General features: G+C 38.1%; 1 long non-coding RNA gene across 1 annotated transcript; it reads right to left on the bottom strand.

Annotated features, from left to right (window-relative positions):
• Positions 1–9,411: 9,411 nt before the first annotated feature.
• On the bottom strand, positions 9,412–10,553 carry LOC140035337 (uncharacterized). The gene is made up of 2 exons (XR_011839464.1): positions 9,822–10,553; positions 9,412–9,669 (listed from the first exon to the last, which is right to left on the bottom strand). It is a non-coding gene; the product is annotated as an uncharacterized lncRNA (long non-coding RNA).
• Positions 10,554–18,454: the final 7,901 nt, after the last annotated feature.

The raw sequence follows: 18,454 nt of genomic DNA, 5'->3' as shown, positions 1-18,454 counted from the left end.
TTAAAACGGGACTGACCCGAACAAGAATTTAAAACGGGACTGACCCGAACAAGAATTTGAAACGGGACTGACCCGAACAAGAATTTAAAACGGGACTGACCCGAACAGAATTTAAACGGGACTGACCCGAATGATCTTTGAATCATGGGACTGACCCGAATGAACTTTCAATCGTGGGACTGACCCGAATGAGCTTTGAATCGTGGGACTGACCCGAAAATACTTTTGATCGAGGGACTGACCCGAATATGCTTTTGATCGTGGGACTGACCCGAAAATGCTCTGACAATCGGACAGTGGGATTAAACCCAATCCTGCCGTGATGAAACTTGATTTGATTTTTGATTTTTGATTTTTGATTTTTGATTTTTTTCTGATTTTTTTCTATTTTTTTCTGATTTTTTTTTTGTTTTTTTGATTTTTTGATTTTTTGATTTTTGATTTTTTTTCTGATTTTTTCTATTTTTTTCTGATTTTTTTTTTGTTTTTTTGATTTTTTGATTGAGTTTTTGATTTTTTGATTTTTGATTTTTGATTTTTTTTTTTTTTTTTTTTGAAAAACTTCCCAAAATAATTTGCCCCAGTATGATGAATTGATCAGTGGGATTACACCCAAGCCTGCCTTGGTTGCACTGGCGGCACAAATTTCAGACTCAATAGAATGTCGGCGGCACAAAGTCCAGGCCCGACGTGATTTTTGGAAGGTTGGCGGCTCGAAGTCCAGGCCCAACTTGATTTTTGGAAGGTTGGCGGCACGAAATCCAGGCCCAATGTGATATTTGTGAATGGCCAGTGGGATAAGACCCAGTCCTGCCACCCAATTGGTCAAGAAATTGAATTTGGTTTGGCAAGAAACAAGAAATTTGATTTTCCAAGAAACAAGAATTTGAACTTGATTTTTGATTTTTGAATTTTGAATTTTCGAGAGAATCTTTTTCAAAATAATTTGCCCTCAGTGTAGGGCCCTTTTTCCCTTCTTTCTTTTCTTTCTTCGGCGTTGGCCTTTCACATCACCAGGTGCTTGTTCGTCGATTTCAACTATGAATACCTGCACAGGGGCTTACCAAAATATGACATGCACTTGAATTTCATGAAAAGAAACAGCGTGTTTGATTTGAAAAATGCATTATTTGATTCTTGGACGAAATCCTCAAATGAACTATAAAAATTTTGCCCCAGTGTGGGCTTATTCTGTGAAATCCCATGAATAAAAATTTGCCCCAATGTGGGCCCATTTAATGGAAAAAGCTTGTTCGGATGACTTTCCATTTATTTGAACACTGTAAGAACTATGTTTCCTACAAGGAAATCTCATGATGAATTTCTTGAAATAATACCAAATTACAAGTGATTCTTTCCTTATTTTAGCACCGATGCTTTGGGTAATGAGTCACCATTTCCTGTTGGCTCAATCTTTCAGGACCAACCGAGTGGGTGTTATTTCTGATTTTGGGGTGGCTAAGGAAAATGAGAAGTCAAGATTTGTCTTGTTATTGTGCTCCCAATTGTATGTAATCCATTCAATGTCACATCTTAGTGAAAGCAAAGAGTTTGTCACTCTTATTTCTTAAGAAAACTTAGTCAACGTATAAGCTTTATAGGCTTGCAACAAAAATGGATAGAAGCGATAGCTAAACCCGTGAAAAAGGGTTATACCCTTATGATCACAAATGATTTGATGAATTTCTTATGAGCATGATCCTTACTTTGGATTGTCATGAAGGAATAAGTCAACGATGGACTTTGTTAGCTTGTAATGTGGCTTGAAACGATAGCTGAAGGATAAGTCTTTCAAGGACATTGCACTGAAGATCGCATTTTTCCAAAACTGCCCCTATTCTGAACTCAAAGATCTCAGAATTTGTTTGTATTCTTCTCATCATTTACCAGGGATTTCAACATCGAATTTTCTGCTTTTCTTGCATTTACTTTTCTTACTTTGCTTTTTGCCTCTTTTCCCTTTCCCTCAACTTGGTGGGTTTTCACATGGTGAGTAGTGTCAACCCCATACCCAAACAATTCAAAAATACAGCTAAAATTTTCCGGCATCAGAAATTTTCTTGACAAGGCCATTGCAAAGAACAGAAGTCAGGACTTTTCAGCTTTTGTAATGGGGTCTGGTGGGGTGCTTAGAAAAGTTAAGGCTTGAAAGCGGATTTCAAAAGTGGTTTGAATAATCTGAGATCGCATTGCTGCGCCAACCCTATTTTAGGGCTAAATCAGAATTTGCCCCAGGGTTTATGCTCAATTGAGGCTTTTCTCTTTCATTTTCTTTTGATTGATTTTCCTTTGGCTTTTTTGCCATTTTTGAACTTTCACAAAATTTGCCCCAGTTTATTTTTGAACTGAGGTTCTCTTTTCTTTTTTCTTCTTTTGCTTTTGTTGCTTTAGCACTTTTCGCCCTTTGGGACTTTTATTCCTTTTTCAATCTCAAAGTTACCCCAGTGTGGGGTTTGCGATTCTCAGGGGTCGCCAAACGAAGTATTTTATTCTGAAGGCTCAAAAGGGACAACTAGGGATAGAATGTTCGATTGGAAAAGAAGAGGGCCTGACTTTTATTCCGTTCCTTACATTAACTCTGAAAGGAAACTTTCGTCAATGCGAAAATTTTTTACATGTATCTGAATTAATTGACTGAGGGAGACCCTTGTTCATCCATATTTGTGAAACATAGGCGGTCCGTGCGGACAAAACTCTTCCTTTTCTTTTCTTCTTTTTTTTCTCAAAAATTGAAACCCAAGTGGAAATTTCTCCAATTCGTGATTCCCTCTTTATTTTTGCTTTTCTCCCTTTTTTTTCTTTTTTTCTTTTTCAAAATTCCCCAATCTCCTTCCCCAATGTGGGGTGCGATCATATGTGCACTCGAAAAGAACCACCAATTTTTTTGGCTCAAATGAGGATGCAAGGGATAAATGGTGTTTAGGTCGTAAAAATGATGGCCAAAGTATCATTCTTACACCTCATGACAATCAGAGTAACGCAATGCTCATTGAAAATCCACTCCCTTTTGATATGTGAAAATTTTCCAATGTAGGGTAGTGAGCTTTAAGACTCTTATTTGAAACGAAATTATTCTCTTAAAGGCTCAAACGGGAGAGCAAATGATAAAATGTGTATAGGTAGAGAAACGAATACTTAAAGTATCATTCCAAATTCTCAAAACAAACAAGAATAATGCACATTTTTGCCTTCATTGAGAGGTGAATTGAATCTAATTAGACGCTATGGACATTTTTCCAAGCAAAGATTGCCCCAATTTGCAATTTATCAATCAATGTGACTGATTTTATTTTGGGGTCAATAGGAGTGGGCAAAATATGAATTGTATAGTAAAAGGAAAAAAGGTATCTCATTGGTCTTTTGAGTGACTTCTTTTAACTTTGAGCACTCTTATTGGATAGCTCGGATCACCAATCTAGTGTACGCAAGAATTTTAGAAAGCATACACTTGTGAATTTTCAGACTGGAGGTTGAGGAAATCTCAATTTAGTCTTATTTTCTTAAAATTCATCATGAAATTTCCAATGAGCAAAAAGAACAATAATTGTCCAAAAATTTTATTGCTGAAAGAGTTTGAAACAAAATGCTCATTCAATTATAATACAGATGAGAAGAGAAAAACTTCTAAGAACTCCCCATACACACATTTCTGCCTCTTTTGGGAACAAGAATGTATTAACAAATCCAATATACAGAGTCTTCTTTGAAAAACAATTATGAAATCTCTTAGAAGCTCTTAGTCTAGAACTTTCAGATGGATCTTTCACGTTTCCATTGTAGGATCTGCCCAAGAATCAAATAATACTTGTAATCTTCAAACTTTATGGGATTAAAATTAGCATCAGATATAGAAGAATATTTTCGTCTTATTGAAACATTTTTATGAATGCAGGGGAGGGGGAAAACAAAAGAAAAATACCCAAAGTTAGTAGGCAAAACTGCAAAATCGGTATGCATGTCCTATGGGGGAACCCTTTTTGTGCCAAAGGTAGGCCTAGCATGAAAATGCGATCCTCTAGGGTAGGCACTATACCATACCTGATGGATCCGATCAACTCATTGAGTGAGGAGTAATTTTTGAAGAATTTGGTCAATTGGAGAGACGAAAGACACTTTGTCAAAAAGAGGATCTCGTCCGAAGGGATTGATCACTTTTGATCGATATTTGCAAAAACGCATGGGTTTGACCTTGACGAACTTCCTATCGAAGAGATTGGAATTCCTTGATAAAATTTTCTCAGTGAAGCGCGGGTCAAAATTCCAACTGATCAAATGTCTGGATGCAATGAATGGTTTTCTCAAAACCGACTAGGTTTCCAAATTGAAATTCGTCATTGAAACCCTACTCGGTCAAATGGGTTGAACGAAATTGACAATTTTATTTAAAATCGACCGCATTACCCTAAAAAGGGAATCGGGTCAAATGAATTGAGTGAAATTTAAAAACTTACTCAAAATTGACCGAATCATTCTAAAAAAGGGATTTGGTCAAATGAAATCGAGAATTTATTCAAAATTGACCGGATCGCCCTAAAAGGGTAAACTGGTCAAATGAATCGGACGAAATTAATGATTTACTCGAAATCGATAAGATCGCCCTAAGAATGGAAAAATTGGTGATTTATTCAGAAAATCGACTAGATTGCCCTAAAAATGGGTGAATTGGCCAAATGAAACGAAATGAAGATTTATTCAAAAATCGACCAGATGACCCTAAAAAGGGTAAATTGGTCAAATGACCCTAAAAAGGGTAAATTGGTCAAATGAATTGACGATTTATTCAAAATCGACCAGGTGACCCTAAAGAGGGTAAATTGGTCAAATGACCCTAAAAAGGGTAAATTGGTCAAATGAATGGATGATTTTTCAAAATTGACCAGGTGACCCTAAAGAGGGTAAATTGGTCAAATGAATGGATGATTTTTCAAAAATCGACCGAATCGCCTTCAAAAGGGTAAAATGGTCAAATGCATTTATTCAAAATTGAATGGATAACCCTAAGAATGAATTAAACTAATCAAATGAAGTCAATTGATCAAACAGATCGAGTGAAATGATGATTTGACCAACTCGCCCTAAAACTAGGCAAATCGGTCCAATGGATCGAATGATTGATTCAAAATTGACTAAATCACCCTAAAAAGGGTAAACTAGTCAAATGAAATCGGATGACTTATTCAAAATTGATTGAATTGACCTAAGAAATGAGTAAATTGGTCCAATGAATAAAATGGAGATTGATGATTTATGCAAAAATCGACCAAATCACCCTAAAAGGGTAAATTGGTCAAATGAATTGAATGAAATTGATTTATTCAAAAAATTGACCGAATGACCCTAAAAAGGGTAAATTGGTCAAATGAATTGATTTATTCAAAATTGATTAGGAATTGACAAAATGGATCGATTGAATCGTTCGGCCATTAGTGGTTTCAAAAAAATTAGTCTATGAGCCTTCTAAAATCACGATTTGGCCTCAGTTTATTTATCGTCTCAAAAAGGAGGAATCATTTGTGAATTTCTTCAAATTAATGTCCTTTACGCCAGGGATTTTTACCAAGTTTGATAAAATGGCCAAAAAGTGATTATTAGACGCTCATATTCCAAAGACCGCTCTATGAAAATGATCGGATCCTACATTACCTTGTGCACTCCCCCTTTGGATGGTACAAAATGTAAACGTGCAAGTCTCGTTGGATTAAGTATCCGAGACACAAGGTGGTTTATTCCTAACACGGGATCCCCTAAATGGCATTCCCTTTCTAGGGTTTAATGCATGATGCCAGTTATTAAAGCGATGTAAATATGCAATTCGAAATGAAACGTGACCTAAGGAACCCTTTATTTGCCAGGGTAGGCCTAAAATGGTATGGCATTATTAATTTATGAACAAAATGTACCACAATTTTCAAACGTGCAATAGCCTATCTACAAGGGTAGGTCCTAAAAGGAGGTCATGCCAGACCTCTTATTTCCTAACGTTTGTGAATGCAAAAGATAAGAAACAAGGAAACGTTAGTTCAACACATAATCACATAACACGTTGGACAATTAGATGATACAAAAACAACAAAGAAATAAGGAAAGAGGGTGGGATCCTTCCCCTCGTGCATGGTGTCCCTAATAGGGTAAGGTCGACTCTACCCTAGGCAATTCTAAAATGGATGCATGAGGTTGGGGTTCACTAATGCATCTAGACTCAACAAGCTCAGGTCCCCAAGCCTTCAGACTTGGAAACCAAGGGTCATCACTCCCAAGGTTCCTTGTCGGTGGCTCGAGCGATTCCCCAGACGTTGCTACGCACACGTCGTGTTACGGCTACCCGTCTGGGCGAATCTAAAAAAAATCCTCAACCTTCGACTAAAAACTAATAGGTCATCAACCTAAAGTTTAAAGCGGAAGATCGAGTGACCCCTCGGATCATGCTACGCACACGTCGTGATACGATCACATGTCCAAGTGGGTCGCCTAAAATCCTAATAGGGTGGAGTGGCGTGACAAGCCACTAAAAGAAAAATAAATGAGGGGTAAAAATAATTAAAGCGTATGCGCGTATGCTAGTGCTCGTTTGGAGGGGAGGGATCAAGAACCAACGCGAGGCTCAAAGGTAGAATCCCCTCCCAAATGCAATGCAAAGCGCGGAATCACATACAAACATCCATTCATCAAAACAATCGTAGGCGAACGTGTGAGGAAGTGAGTTGATACGCGAAATGCAAAAATCTTAGAAAAGGGAAAAATGCAACCCTAAACATCCAATGTAATAAATAAAAAGGTTTAAAAGAAGAAAAAGATTGATTAAATCAAATTTGCTCGGACTCTCGAATGTCCCCAGTGGAGTCGCCAACTGTCGCGCCCCATTTTTTGATAAATAAAAATGAATGGTTTGAAAATGGATTTTGTGATTGGAAAATGAATCGTGATTTAAAAGAAAAATGGGTCTAAATGGGACTTTTGAAAATGCGACGATTTGACCCAAGAAAAATAGTTCAGAAAGGGTTTTTTATATGAAAAATGGAGTCGCCACTTGGTATAGAGTTAGGGTGTACCAAGTCACCCAAAAAGTGAATTTTTTTTAAGGAAAAAAGTAAGAAACCCTTTTGAACGACTCCTAGTCCACGCAAACAAAGAAAAAGATTCGGGAGTCGCATTTGACGAAGGGGAAGGCAAGGATAAAAATCCAAGGCACCCCTTCGACCTAGCCAAGGCCAGTTGCATTGATTTAATCAAAGATTTTCTTGTTTTAACCAAAGAATTTATTACATTTGGATGTGCTACATGAATGCAAAACCTAAACCTAGGGGTATTGGGGGAAATTTCCCTTCAAAGGTTGAGTGGTGCCAATCACATTAATTGTGAAGCCCAATAACGATCCTTTGAAGAAGTCACAAATAATGCAAGTGGGATGCAAATGAAGGGAATGCATGTATGCAATGTGAAGACATGAGTTTGAAAAAAAGTAATAAAAGACAATAATATGTAAGTGAAAATGTGCACGTGAGTGGGCAAGGTGCGGTGTGTGAAATGATAATATGAAGTACATGTGTGCAAGTGATGATAAAAGTGTTTGTGTGTAAGTGAAGGGATAAAAAGGTGTACGTGTGCAAATGAGAGAAAAAGTGTTCGTGTGCAAGTGAAGGGATAAAGGTGTACGTGTGCAAATGAGGGGAGAAAATGAAAGTGTAATGATAGAGTGGATGCATGAACCTAGGGAATTCATGCATAATGGGTACGGGGAGACCTAAATCGTGACTCAATTTGCCCTTTGATAGAGAGGATACAAGCGTGCTAAGGCTTAGAAAAAGCCACACTCGTCTATATCCCATATTTAAGGGGACTCTCAAGCAAATGAACCCTATAACTAGCATGAAATGCAAAAATCCTAAAAATGGAGGGAAAAGGGGTTCGAGGGGCATGCAAAATGATAAAACTAAAAAGAATGCATGACATGTAATGAACATGCAAATATGTGCTAACGAGGGGAAATCCCTAAGGGTCTAGCGTTGGATTAGCCCATTCTATAAATTCCGACTAGCGTTGGACTAGTGGAAACGTACATTCATCCATCACATTCATTCAGACTATGGAAAGCGAGTAGACATGCCAAACACTCATAAACACATAGCACATAACACTTAGCATGCTCGACTAGATGCAAGGCCCTAATAAAGCAAATTAACACGTAGCACGTAAGCATGCAAGACAAATGATTAAAACCCTAACTATTACATTTGCTAGCTAGGCACACGTCTTTGATAGGTCTTCATTGAATGCTCCTCCAAGCCCTATCTATTATATTAGGGAGATCCTACTACGATCTAAAAGGGGGAAAGGGAATAAAATAATTGAATCCCTAACTATTACAAGCCAAGAGGTGTACACATACCCCATAAAAGAATAACTTGACAAAAAGCAAGAGTAAATGAAATAAAGGAACTAAAGAAAGGCAAGGAAAGCGAATTTAGACATGCAATATTCACATAACACGTTGGATCACATAAGAGAGACAAATAAAAGGTAAAAGAAAGTTATACCTCATCGCAATGGTAAGCAAATGAAGGAAAAATGGCTTCAAAACAATAAAGAGGTCAAGGTACCACTTTAATTAAGAAAAATGCAAAAACAAAGCTCACTTGATCGTAAAGCTCCCAAAGTCATGACTTAAGTGCAATTGACAAAGCATGGTAGCTGATTGAAGCAAAACAATCAATTGGAGTTGAAAAATTGAGGCAATCAAGGACCAAATTGAAGATATTATTCGATTGGTTGGGTCATAGTGAGATAAGGGGAGACTTGAGGGGTCAAAGTGCAATTTCTGAAAATCATTTACATGCAAGTTCATGCAAAGTAACGTGAAATAGCATTCTGCATCTAAAACAAGCTAGAACTGCCGCATCTTGTTCCATTTTCGATCACCAGACTTAGAGCTAACATTCAATCATCCAAATTTCAAGCTAAACAACACACCATACAATCTTGACATCCCAACAAGCAAAACACAGAATGAGATCATGCGACTTTCTAAAAAACTTCATGAAGCTTTCTACAACCAGAAAAACTATTGCAACCTTGCTTCCTCACGCATACTTCAGATCTAACACCAGAGTTTAATCAAAACTTCTAAACCAAACCACCAAAACTCGAACTAAACACTAAGACACATGACCCAGACATTTAAATGAGCAAGGAGCTTAGCAAAATCTAGCATAGCAAATCTGGAAAAATCATTCAACATGGTTCGGCAAAACTGAAGTGCTTTTTCCAGCAAGTGTTTGGGCATAATTCAAATGTTTTAAACCCAATCATGAAACCCATTTTCATTCATTCAACCCCTCTGTCCACATAAGATCAACCCGCAAATGGAATGGCCAAAACTTGGTGGTCAATTGCAGGAAAAAAAAACAAAGAGAATGCTGCAACTTGAATTTTCAGCAATATCATATCACAAGTTTCCAACAAACTTTCAGACTCAAAGTGCACCAGTAATGACCTACATTCATGCTAACCTTTGACCCAACCCAATCCGAAACAGGCATGCAAATCTGGAAGCAGAACTTTATGCAAAAGGATTCAGCAACAAGTTTGCGGCACAACAAAACTACCAGAGCTGTAATCTTTTCGAATCAAATCAACACCTCATATAACCCCCCCTTCCAACGCCAAATCGGTCTGATGCTACAATTATAATGCAAGATTATACCAGCGAAAACGGAAATAAAACAACAAGGAAAGAACCCACAACTTCTGAGAGCAAAAAGAAAGAGCAAAACAATCTGTTTTAAAGACCGAACTTGTATGGCGGAGAAGAATCCAGAGATTACCTCTGGTAAGATGAGCCGGTTCAGATACAAATCAAACCGCTGGTGGAAAACTGCGGGATGCTCTTCTGAGATTGACGGGCCGCCACCTGAAGCTTGAGTCTGGTTTCTGCTCCTTCAGCTGCGTTTTTCCTTCTAATCTGTCTCGGTCGTTCTTCTTATCTTTCTCACTTTGTCCGACAGATATTCTCTCCCCTCTCTCTAATCTCTCAACCGTCAAAAACCTCTCCTTTTCCTTGATCAAAACCCAGCTCTCTAGTTTCTTTTTCCAGTTTTTTCCTCAGCCGACATACTCGCTCTTTTTTCGTCACCTCCGTCTTCTGATTTTTTCCTTTGCCGTTTTTTCCTCCTCTCTTGCGGCTGCTCTCTTCCCTTTTTTGCCGTCCATCCTCTCCCCTGCGGCTGCTCTGTTTCTTAGCCTTTTATATGGTGCCCTTCAACCCTAAAAAACCCAGCAACCTCCGTCCAAATTTGCAGCCAAGGGCCTGCCCCAGCTCCCTCTTTCAGTTTTTCTCTCGCTGTCCCCACTCTCAATCTCTCCGCTCTCAGTTTTTCTTTTTGCCGTTCTTACTCTCCCCCTCTATCTTCCAACCGTCCCCCCTGATCTCTTTCTCTCTAGCCCACCGACTCTCTCTCCGTTAGCTCAAAAACCTAGCCCCCCTCCTTCTAGATTCATCCCCCCTCCAGGTGTCCTAGACACCTGGCCTCTTCAGCCAAAAATTTCCCCCAGGACCTCCCGCAACTTTCATTTGCAAGCTGCGGCAAAAATGCAGCTTTTGGCTTCTCTCTTTTTTTTTCTTTTTTTTTTTTTTTTAAAAAAAAAATTAATGATTTAACAAAAATAATAGTAAACTAAATAAAACTAAATAATAACAAAACAACAATTTTAATCAAAATAAACAAACTAAAAATAACAAAATTACCATTTTCGACCTTTTCTTTTATTTTTCCATTTTTCATCATTTTCCATTTTTTCAAAAATAAATTAACAAAAATAAACCGAAATGCCAAAAGATTGAATTTGAACGTATTTTTGTGAACAATTTTCCTTTTCTCCTCTTTTTCATGATTTTCTTTTTCCCCTTTTTTCATTTTTCACTTTTCCTTTTTTTTTTCTTTTTCTCTAAAAATTCTACGCTAAACTTACAAAATAAAAACTACAAAAACAACTAAAAACTAAAAAGGGAATAAAACTAAAATAAAATAAAACCTAAAAGGGCTAGACAAACACATAATGAACTAAAACGCAAATCATCTAAACACAAAGCATTAATTCAAAATTTTGTGTCTACACTCTCGTGCCCATCATTTGCCTAAAAGCTCCTCTACTTGCCTTTGAATCTCCTTGGTCTCCTCGGGGTTGCTTCTATAGATAGGTTGGTTAGGCAGGGGTGCTCCAGGTATGACGTCTATTTGGTGTTCAATACCCCTTATGGGTGGCAATCCACTCGGCACGTCATCTAGAAAAACATCCTCAGTCCCGCAGAAGCTTAGTAAAAGAACTAGGCAATGAAGAGTCAAAGATGTTAGTGTCATTCGAAACTTTCTTGGTGAAAAATAAGAGCATGGTTCGGCCTCCAAGTAGCCCTCTCCTCACATCTTTGGCTTTTGCACTCAACAATATTTTTCCCTCTTGTTTTACCTCATGATCCGTCCCGTTTTTTGCCTTTTCCCTCTCATTTTGCATGGATCTTTTCCTTTCTTTTCTTTCATGTTTTTCGATTTTTTTCCACTCCTCAACTTTCTCACATTCATGTTGTATTTTCATTTGGTCCTCATACACTTGTGATGTGATTCTTGATCCATAGGAATCAAGAAGACGACACGCGGAAGCTACCCTTAGACCTTAGAGGACACGTTGCAAGATTGATGGAGTTGAACCCAAACATGGACCACTCAAGGACGGATTCAAAGGTAGAGGATGCCACAATCAAGTGTGTGAGCTTGATTGATAAGTCAAGACACAACCTAGGGTCAACTCTAGGATGTTCAACTTAGCTTTCACAAGCTAAAGGAATTTGCTTCAATGGAAGACAAAATTCTGGAATTTCTTTTATTAAATCTCAAAACTAAATATAACATCAACTTGGCTATTTATAGACTTGTCTAAACCTAATAAAGTTTGGAAACTTAGCAAAGGAATTTCGGCCAACACTTGGGCTTTCTTTTGGCCGAACTAACCCATTAACTACTAACTAATTAACGAACTAAAGCATTAATAAACTAAGGCCTACATGACCAGCCCCTAGGCTCAACATGAGCTCATTAATCTAAGCCCAATCGTCAACCAAAGCTTGATCACTTGCACCTTCAACTTTAAGCAGCATTTTGGTAGTTTTGCAAGGATTCTCTATATCAATTCCTTCAATGCTTGGTTTCTCTTAAGCTTGAAGTGACTTTTTGAACCTCTTCGCTCATGCACGTGCCATTAGATCTTGTGGCACCTTCACAGGATCTATTTGAACACCATAGGCAGTTTGGTCATTCGCATCATTCCCCTCCTCTTGAGAAGAATTTGCTCTCAAATCGTGCTCGTCCCCTGCAAGAAATGGATTTAGATCAGCAACATTGAATGTAGCACTTACATTACACTCACCAGGTAGATCTAAGCAGCATACATTGTCGTTGATGCGCTCAATGACTTGAAAAGGCCTATCTCCTCTTGGTGACAGCTTGCTTTGTTGTTATTTTGAAAATCTTTCCTTGCGCAAGTGTAACCAAACCCAATCTCCAGATTCGAAGACAAGCTTGCGCCTATGTTTGTTAACTTGTTGGACATATTGGGCGGTCTTCCTTTCGATGTTGGTGCGGACTTTCTCGTGCAACGCTCTCACGAATTCAGCTTTCCTCTTGCCATCTAAGTTCACATGCTCAGAAGAAGGTAATGGCAACAAGTCTAGGGGGGTTATGGGTTAAAACCATATACAACTTTAAAAGGTGAAAATTGTGTAGCACTATGCACAGTCCTATTGTATGCAAACTCAACATGAGGTAGACACTCCTCCCATGTCTTAAGATTTTTCTTGATAATTGCACGTAAGAGTGTCGATAAGGTCCTATTGACTACCTCAATTTGTCCATCCGTTTGTGGATGACTTGAAGTAGAAAACAGCAGTTTGGTTCCTAACCTACCCCATAAGGATTTCTCGAAATAGCTCAAAAATTTAACATCTCTTTCAGACACTATAGTCCTAGATATGGCCATGCAAACGAACGATTTTTTTAAAGAATAAATCAGCAATATGCAAGGCATCATCAGTTTAATGACATGCATCGAAATGAGCCATTTTGGAAAACCTATCTACTACAACGAATATAGAATCATGTCCACGTTTAGAACGTGGTAAACCAAGCACAAAATCCATTGAGATGTCAACCTAAGATTGGTTAGGTATGGGTAAGGGAGTATACAAACCGTTTGGGTTGACTCGTGACTTAGCCTTGTGGCATACCCCACATCGTCCAACAATCCTCTCCACGTCCCTGCGCATGTATGGCCAGTAGAAGTGTTCCTGTAGCACGGCTAATGTCTTGGTGACACCAAAGTGTCCCATTAAGCCACCACTATGTGACTCATGAGCAAATAAGTCACGTATAGAGCCTCAGGGAATGCATAACTTAGTTAGATAAAATAAGAACCCATCACGCATATAGAACTTTTCAAAGTTAGCCTTCCCACAATTCTCATAGGCATTCGAAAAATCCAAGTCATTTTTGTACAACTCTTTCATGAGCTCAAAACCTAAGAGTTTGGCTGTGACAGCCCCACCTCCCCCTAAGGCGAACCAAAGGGTTCGATGGGCCGCCTGCCCAATTCTCGCCGGGACTCAGTCACTCACTACAGTTCTCAAATAAATTACAAGATATTTTTCAAATATTACATGCAATTATCCAAGAATTACATATCATAAGCGAGGCAGAAACTAGTTCCCAAAACGAAGCAAAACAAATTTCCAGGAGTGGAACATATACATACATCCGTTCAAGTCTAAACATTCAAACAATCCTAACTATTACACAAGAGGAGTCCGAATTCAAACTATACATGAGGTAACCCATCCAATCACATGAATAAGTACTACAAGCCCTTCCTTCGCCTCGAGCCTTGTGGAGAGGAAATAAAATATTTTTGGGATGAGCTAGAAGCTCAACGGGTGTCCAGTAAAATCCAGAAATCAAATAAACTTCACAATAGTGCATGTAAATGATGATATGAATCAGTGTTCAAATGTATGTATGTTGCTCTAGTGAGCCAGTGAAACCCTTGTACTCAGAAGTCCAATGCTCAAACAGATCAATTAACAATCCAACAGTAATAGAGAGCCATTGTGGTCTAGGTGAACAGGGTGGAGATGTTGGTTCCAAGTACAAGATTTCCCAAGAACTCAACCGAGCCAAATCATGTCATGACACACACACAAACACAAATGATATGCAATCGAGTAACCAAGGCAAGAATTAGTTTAAAGAGTAACTTTGCAAATAGTTTGGGGATCACTCACCAACCACGACTCATGAACCATCCATCATATATCATTGCCTTACTCAAGTCCAAGCCCTAGATCACAATAATCATGTCAAGCAAAAGAAAGTCTAAAATCAGCAAGTTCCTATCACCTTTTGGCATTTTAATCACAATTGAAACTACACTTATCAGGTTGAAACGAATCTTATGGCGTTACGAAACTAAGACATATCCCAACATTTCTTATGAAGACCTCCAGGGCCAAATCATACATTTTCAGGGTCAAAAACCGAAATCTTAAAGAAAAATGGAACTGTCCATGAAACAGGGGTTATGGGCAGTCAAGGGTATTTTAGTTATTTCACAGGCTACAGTACTCCAATCAATTTGAATTTTGCAGGTAACTAGTTAACTCATGTATCTACAAGTTTCATGTTTTGAGCAAGGGCCGATTCAGTCTCTCTCAAGGTCAAACATACAGTGCAAAAATAGGACAGATTACTACCACAATTGGAAACCCTCATCTGGAATTCATGTACTCTAGCTGAAATTCCTTTAGGTAATCAAACTAGCATACCAAAGCTTCATTTATCATAATATCAAGCTATCATGCTATGAACAACCACTACTTATCACATGAGGGCATAAATAATACCATAAAAACTGAAATTACATTTCTAAACTAATCTTTGCATATAACCATTGTGACGCTCCGAAAGAATGAGTGTGAGAACTCAAAAATTTTTATATATTTTTGAGACATTATTTTGTTTCCTTGTCTATAATTTTATGTCTTTCTTCAATATATTAATATCATATACATTTTTATAAGGGATTTTAGTTTTCAAATCATTTCCTTGATACAAGTTAGTTCACGTTAAGTTTGAAGTGTATTATGAACGTGGGCCCCGCTAGTGCGGTAAATGCGATATTTTTTTTCAACTAGTTGGTGAACCATGAAGTTAATTGCAAAGATTAGAAGTGTTTGGGGCCATAGTGTAAGGATTAGCAAAGTAAGTATACTAGTAATCTAAGAGCTTCTAGGTTCTTCTTATGCTCAAGTTTGATTGGTGGACAAAAAAGCATACTTTGACCATTGGTTTAAATATCTTCTAAGCTAGTAAATCAAAAGAAATACAAAGCAAAAACTCATAGAAACAAAGAGAGAGAGAGCCGGCCACCTTGAGGGAAAGAAACCAAGAGAGAAACTTCATTTGTTCTTCAATTTCTTGCCCAATCTTGAATTCTAACTAGAATTTTTGCAAAACCCTCCATCAAAGTTGTTTACTAAGGTAGATTAAAGGATTGAGTGGAGTGATTTTGAAGGGACAAGCTCCAAGCTACTACTTTTCTTGTGGTTTTAAGGTATTTTGCCTAGAACATCCTCTTTACTTCAATTAATTGCTTATTAGTGGTTTTTAGTGGTTTTAGATGTTGTTTTGTGGAAGATTCGCACTTGAATGCATGAATTTCAGGTTAGGGTTTTGAATGACCCTGTTTTGTCTGGTTTTTTTTGAGCATGCCAGAGGCCGAATTAGCCTTAGATTATAACATGAAAATTGTAGAGAATGATGTTTTATAGTTTCCTGTAAACTTTCATCCCAATCTAAGCTCGGTAGCTTGTGAAAGGTCGGAAATACCCAGACTGGCCTTGGTAGGAGTTCAACGAGCAGGGTTGTCATTCCACCCAATCTGACCGTGACTTTTCACCCTGATCCTTACCGAATTAGATTTTGACCAAAACATGAAAGTTGTAGCCAATGGTATAAACTAGTGTCTTGTAAAAGTTTACCTCAATCCGAGCACTGTAGCATGTGAAATGACCGAAATACCTTAACTGTCCATGAACCCTGTTCCGCGCCCAGATTTCTGTTTTCGTGAAAATTTGCATTTTTATCATGGAAATGCATGATTTGGCCTTGGAGGTCTTCATAAAGAATGTAGGTATATGTCTTGGATTCGAAACGCCATAAGATTTGTTTCAATCCGATAAGGATAGCTTTAGTTTTGGATATTGTGCCGAAAGGTGTTAAACGGAACTTTTATACATTAACTGCGATTGTTGAGGGAATGAATTCCGGTTTCTAGGGTTTAATTGGAGGTTTTTCTAATGGTGGCTCTTAAGCTTCTAATTAGCTTTGATTGAGGGATATTGTGGCCTAATTGGATATATTTTATTGCTTATTAACCGTATGTGTGATTAGTAATATATTGTAGGTTGGAAATGAAGCATTTATGGGGAAATGCTGTCCGAACTTTGAGAATGTATGATTGCTTTGAGTTTGTGATTTAGGGCTTGGACTCGGGCAAGGTAATGATATATGATGGATGGTTTCTGAACCGTGGAGGTGAGTGACCCTAAACTATTTCCAAAGTTACTTTTGAACGTTTTCTTGCATTATTTACTCGACTGTATATCATGAGTGTTTGCATGTGGTCCATGACATGTTTTGGCTCAAACGAGTACTTGGAATTCGTGTGTTGACACCAACGTCTCCACCCCGTGTAAAGTTTATCTGGAGCACCAACGTTGCTCCCTCTTACTGTTCAACGTTAACGTTAAAAGATCTATTTGAGCGTTGGGTGTTTAAGTACAATGATCTCACTAGCTCACGAGAGCAATAAACGTACATTTGATCTTTGACTCATGACATCATCGAAGTGCATTATCTTGAAATATATTTGAGTACTGATTTTGCTGGTTACTCACTGAGCTTTTAGCTCACCCCAAAAATATTTTATTCCCCTCCACAGGGCTCGTGGCGAAGGAAGGCTTGTAGTACTTATTCATGTGATCGGATGGATTATCTCATGTATAGTTTGAATTTGGAATTCCTCTTGTATAATAATTGGTATCAAGGATTGTATGAATATTTGGAATCGATCGGATGTATGTATACATTCCACGCTTGGGAACTAGTTTCCGCTTCGCTTATGATATGTAAATTTGTGGAACATCTTGATACGAAATATGGGCCGCTTATGGGCCATGTTTTGGGCTGCAAGAGATTGAATCTTTTAATAATAGTTAGTAGTTTATTTTCTAGATTTCTATTTTATTTGCTAGGAATAAATTCGGTCCGAGACCTCATGTTGAGTTGGATCCGATTTATAGAGTCTAGGCTCACTATAACTTAAGTTGGTTAATTAGCTTTTATTGGGTTATGTTGGGCCAGCTTAAAGCCTTCATTGGATCAATTATAAGCTGACCATTAGATAGTGGATTTGAGTAGTGGAATTGGGCCAAGGGCCTAGCCTAGCCGAGTTAGGGTTTTGTCTTGTAAGGCTATATATAGCCTAGGTTTTCATTCATTAGGGGACAGATTCAGATTTTATAACATATTCGTGAGTTTATTCACTCTCTCTTGCTTCAAGAGAATTTCCTTTGAATACTTGAGAATCAATCTCAAGTTGTTCAACGAACTTATCAATCAAGTAGTCTCCTTGATTGTGGCGTTCTTCTATCTATACTTTTGGTTCACTAAAGTGGCTAGTCGTGGGTTAAGGAATCTCCTTAGTTCGTGGCTCGTGATTCTAGAAGGGTTAAAGTTCCGCAAATCATCCCAACTTGGTGTTCGTCTAGATCCGTCTCACATCAGTTGGTATTCAGAGCTAGTCGACGACATCAAGTATATCCCGTTGAGTTTGTTCGTAAGCTTCCTAGTCAATTTTATTTTGCAAATCTGGTCGTGTCTCTCTTTGTGTTAAGTCCGATTGTTATTACAAAAAAAAAAAAAAAATCTGTCCGCCTTTGTTGTTCTTGTTACGTTGTTCTTAGGGTTTTCTTTTGCTTCACGTACACTTCGTGCATTCCCTGTTGTGTGTTGCTGTCTTGAGGCCCGTTTTCAAGTGTAACCAAGCTGTGTGCCTGCGTTTGCTGTTTGAAAAAAAAAAAAATTGCGACGGCTAGGGTTTCACTTGCAACTAGGGTTTCCTTGGGCGCAAGTTTCGTACCAAAATCTGTTCCAGCTTTAGTTTATTTTCCCAAGTTGTTTTCATTAATCTCCTAAACTGATTTTTGTGGTTAAACTTGTTTGGGGGTTGGAATCTTGAAGAGGGACTGCAATAATCTAGGGTTCTTGAGTTTCTTGAACTCATCTTGAAGTCTCGAATTTTTAATAGTTATTGGGGGATTGAAGGAGAACTTTGGGTTGACATTATATTCTGGAAT

Source organism: Coffea arabica, chromosome 2c, assembly GCF_036785885.1.
Source record: "Coffea arabica cultivar ET-39 chromosome 2c, Coffea Arabica ET-39 HiFi, whole genome shotgun sequence".
In the NCBI taxonomy this organism is placed as follows: Eukaryota; Viridiplantae; Streptophyta; class Magnoliopsida; order Gentianales; family Rubiaceae; genus Coffea; species Coffea arabica.
Note: the sequence above shows the minus strand (reverse complement) of the source record. Positions and strands in the feature narration are given on the sequence as shown.